Source organism: Pogona vitticeps, chromosome 4 (assembly GCF_051106095.1).
Source record: "Pogona vitticeps strain Pit_001003342236 chromosome 4, PviZW2.1, whole genome shotgun sequence".
In the NCBI taxonomy this organism is placed as follows: Eukaryota; Metazoa; Chordata; class Lepidosauria; order Squamata; family Agamidae; genus Pogona; species Pogona vitticeps.
In genome coordinates this window covers 225,473,417-225,478,366 of record NC_135786.1, presented here as the reverse complement: position 1 = coordinate 225,478,366, position 4,950 = coordinate 225,473,417, and the positions used below count along the sequence as shown (strand labels likewise).

The 4,950-nt window shown below is 41.3% G+C and overlaps 1 long non-coding RNA gene across 1 annotated transcript; it reads left to right on the top strand.

Moving 5' to 3' along the window:
• Positions 1-854: 854 nt before the first annotated feature.
• LOC144588582 (uncharacterized) lies at positions 855-3,782 on the top strand. The gene is made up of 2 exons (XR_013544197.1): positions 855-2,370; positions 3,448-3,782. It is a non-coding gene; the product is annotated as an uncharacterized LOC144588582 (long non-coding RNA).
• Positions 3,783-4,950: the final 1,168 nt, after the last annotated feature.

The following is a 4,950-nucleotide window of genomic DNA, read 5'->3' as shown; positions in this document are numbered from 1 at the left end:
AAAAATTGTGGAGTGGGGAGTTGTAGGTCAGATGCATTCCTCAAGGTCCTTAAACAAGCGCATGCACCCCTAAGCCTCCTGGCTTCAGTGTTTTCATTGTGTCAGAGGCTACCTTGGCCAAATGAATACATTTCCACAGCATTAGCAAAGATGAAGATCAGCTGTGAGGAGAGTTTTAACAAATCAATGATAAAGATATGAATTAAAGCAGTGGTCCCCAACCTTGGGCCTCCAGCAGAGGCCAGGATTTCTGGGAGTTGAAGTTCAAGAACATCTGGAGGCCCAAGGTTGGGGACCATTGAATTAAAGGACAAAATAATGATTTTTTTTCAAGATTGGAAATTCTCAGTCCAGTGGTTCAACAGACGCATCACATCCCCTAAGGGCAAGAATTTATCTTCCACACCTTCACTTCAGTGTCAGGGTTGATAGCGTTATTGTTGCTGTTGTTGTTTCAATTTATTTATTTAAAATATTTTTTACCCCACCTTCACCATTTTGGCGAGTCGTCCTGCTTCGTGATCCCTCAAAGTTGACGAATCACGAAGCACAAAGCTTCTCCCCATGAACCGACGAAGCATGAATTTATCGTCGATTCATGGGGGGGGGGTTAGACAGAAAAAAACCTGCCCCGTGCCACCACCACCCTTAAGGCAGGCTAAAGGAATCCAGGCTGCCCTTTGCAAAGATGGAGGCTGCAGCTTCCCTACCCTAAATGAAGCCGGAGCCACCATATTTGCAAAGAGCAGCCAGTGTCCCTTACTGCAGGCCATGGCTGCAGAGGCCAGCTGGAGACCACCATGGTGGCACTGGATAGTGGCAGTGGCTAAGGTAGTGAGAGTAAGGGGTGGGGATAGGCTGTGGGGGTGGGTGGCTGCCTATCGGCTGATTGGCGGGCCCGTAGGCAGAATGGGAAAGCCATAGGAAGAGAGGGAAGGCTAGCCTTCCCTCTCTTCTTATGGGAGAAGGAATAAAGTGGGGAAATATTCATCTCTTCATATTCGTCAGGGTCTCTGGAACTGACGAATATGAAGGGATGAATATTTAACGAATCAGCAATTTCTCACGAATATTGTGAGACTTTTTTTATTCATCTCCATGTCTAGTAAAGGGGCACCTTAGCTCAAGAGCACTCTGTATTTATTATTTTGATGATAAAACAGCACCGTGTGTACACTTGCAGACTCTGCCAATGTACCACAATGCAGCTTCTCCAGACCCACTCCAGAAAAATTCCTACAGACACTGTTGAATTAGACTAAATAGGGCAAGCAGCTATTAGCGTACATGTGACAGCTTCCCAGACCTTCAGTCTGATTCATGGGACTCCGACTGACTCTGGCTTCTCTCTCCCTTCTCTTTAATTTGAATAAATCTGTAATTATAGCACATGTTAACAATTGAAAAAAACCCACAAATGCATTTCCTGCCAAGTTGAGGATGTTCTGCTTCTGCTGCTGAACCTGCCGAGCTTTAATGAGGAATGAAAAGCCAAGGTTCCATACTGTCAGCGCCAACCATGTGAAATTTATTATCAGTCCATTTTCCAATTCAGCAGTCCTTTTTTTTTTGTTCTAAATGTCATGCATTTAGGGAGACAATGTAGAACTCTGGTGCATAAACACCAGCCATAGATGGTATCATTACATGCTATTGACACAGCCAAGAGGGAGACAGAATTCCCTAAAAACTCATGTTGTAAAAATTAGGTTTTTTTCTCCCCTTTTATTATCTCCGAAAGTCTGAAGGGATGATTGAGAAGCGATGTGTTGCAATGGAATTATTTTGCTATGTTGATGTATTTCCATAGAGAGGCCAAAGCAAATGCAGCCGCAGGAAACCGTGTCAATAGAATGGGAGAGCATAAAAGAGACATGCAAGGGACAAGACGTGGCACCTTCCCTATACCTGTGAGGGCTTTATTGACAGCAGAGCCCATTTCAGGCACTAGAGTGCTCTGAGACAAAAAAAAAAAAAAAAAAAAAAAAGAGATAGCAAACCAGGATGACATGGATGAGAATTTAGAACGTCTAACCCTCGTCCTGCGCAATGCACAGTTACAATAAAATAAAATGTAAGGAATATTTCCAGTTAAGGAAATGTGCACCCAAGAATGTCTGTTACTGAAAAATTGTTGGATATAATGGAACCTCACATGCCACGGTTCTAAGGAGGGAAGAGTTAAACAAAATAACCCATCAGGACTATCTATCCTTTCTTGTTTAGGCTCTCTATGGCACCTCAGGCTCCTCCTCCTCGTCTTCTCCCTGTCTGTCTGTCGGTCACTTTCTCACCCTGTTTTTGAATCCTGGAAGTACCAACACAGATGACGTCCTGGAGGCTGTGGTTTCTGCAAGAATGCCTTGTAGGGTAAGTTAGCACCTTGAACTTATTGTTAACTTGAAACTGTTTGGGAGTGTTTAAAAACACCAGACACCCAGCCTCTAAACCTTGCTTTTGATTTTCCCAAAGACTGATAGGATTGTTTTATTTTATTTTATTTTGCTCCAGCTGCAGTGGCTTTAACCAGTCATATGGGATAGTGTCTTGTGTTCTTCCTAATAACTCTGCTTGCCTTACCAAAAACCTGTATCTTTAATAAAAATAATAATATTTTTAAAAATCTAATATATTTAAAAAACATGCAAAAACGTGTTATGTTGTACGCATTAAGATAAACAAAAATGCATACAACATTTTTAGACAAACTGTTAAAAAAAATCTCAGTGTTTCAGGTGGACTACATTTATGATTGAAAATTTGTTCCCTAATATGTGTTTAAAAGTTTGTCTTTTCACCGGTAGTCAGCTTCTAAATACAGGAATAAGTACAGGGGTAAGACTGGGAAATGGCTCCTTTTAAAAAATACCCAGAATTCCTCGGCCATTATAGCCAAGCTCTTCATGTTTTCAAATTCATCCTTCAAATCCAGCTGTTGACAGAATTAACATCTCATAATGCTGGCAGTCAGCTGGATTCCCAAAACAGCAAGACTTTTACTGACAATGTGTAAACAAAGAAGGATACACAAACATTAACTAATAATGCAGCAAGGGACTGATATTATGACCGACGTGCCCATAAATGTAAATCTACTGCTTCTACGTTATACAGTATTGTTTAAGGCTCTAGGATTTATCACTAGACCTGTTCAGTTGCTCCTTTGTGCCAAGTACAGCTAATTGTTATTACCACTGCAATACATTTTCCCCACCCATTCCCAATCTGGGTCAAATCATATGGTGGAAAATCTTACTCAAGAGCAACTGTGATCAGATGTCAAGCAATGGGTACCTTGTTTATTAAAATCAGCTTTCTCGCCCTTATGAACATGTTCTATTCATCTTCAAAGCAATTAGATGCCAGATTGGGAGTCACGAGATACAGGTTGTAAATTTGACTGAGCTACAAGCCTAGCTAATCCATCATATTTTTTTTTTATTATAGCTGCTGGATGCTGAAGGCGTGAAGGCAGCTGTGAGCTCAGTGGAAAACTTGACAACCCAGTGTGAAATAAAATGTTACTTTGTGGAGTCACATCAGAGTGGTTCTGCTGGAAAAGCTGTCCAAGGTCACATTCTTTTCCAGCCACCTGTGGACAGGACCATGGATGTGGATGATTTGGACTACAATTCCCATAATTCTCCATTCTGGCAGTTCTTCCTGACAGACAGAATCCTAAATATCACACCTAGAGGAGAGGCTTCAACTGGAAATCCCAGAGTGGATCTGGGTTTCCAGATGGGCAGTATACCAATCAAATAAACATATAAATAAATAAATAAAGCTTTGAGACTTACAGTAGCTAGGCCTAGCTCTGCCCAAGCTTCATTTTGCTGCCCCAGGGCTAGTTGGAAGCTTTCCTTCTGAACATGAAGCTAGGAGGAAGTGGGCCTACCTAAGCCTCAAAGCCATTGAGCCCAACCCTCTGCTCAATGAAGGAATCGGCTTATTTGGAAATAAGATATTGAACTAGACTGGCCTTTGGTCATTTTGCCCAAGGCACTTTTTAATTTAAACTTTGGATGCACCTTTCCAACTGGCCAATTGGCAGCTGAGTCTTCAAAGAAGACCTAGTGACATCACTTCAAGCCTTAGGACATTACTTGTCTGAAGGCATGCCTCCCCAATATGTCATTTCTTGGATGCTACAGTCTTCTGATAAAGCCTTGGTATGAGCTTTTCCTCTCCACCATCAGAATTAGTAAGCCCTTCGTGTTACACTGTGGAATCCTTCTGTTCATTCATCTGAGTGAACTCCTGGATTTCTTCCTCAAACCCCTGCTTTGCCTTCAGCACTAGCTATAACTTTACTCTTCTATTTGTCACCTTTTGGCCATCCAGATATTTTGGACAGAACTTGGAAATAACATGCTAGATTTAATGTGTTGACATTACTTTCAAAATGTTTTTTTAAAAGATTAGGTGCACTAGTTACTTGTCCTACTGTTTAACACAAAAGTAGCAATTTTGATATTAATATGTGAAGTTTTAATATTATTTCTAAGCTCTAGTTTTTGGCTTCTCTTGTTGAAGGCATGGTGTTAGATCCTTCTCTTGTTTAAGGCAGGGTGTTAGAATAATTTCCAGTAAGAGGCAGACCCGAAACCAGCAAAATCAGGGAGCTGGACAGGGGACAGATTGTATTTGTCTTCAGTGTGGAAGGGATTGTCACCCTCAAATTGGCCTTCTCAGCCACACTAGATGCTGTTCCAAGTCCTCTCTTCAGAGTACATTACTATGGTCTCTCGAGACTGAAGGATGCCTAATCTAATCTAAGTATTTGGCTTTCACTTGGAGAATTGAGGCCATGCTGGGATTTTGATATGAAAATGTATTAAATATTAATGTTGCATAGTTAAATGTAAAATGGCTGATTTTACCTGAGTCACTGTACTGATTGTATTCAGGTGTGGGTATCAAGGATTAAGACTTGTGGGCATGATGAAA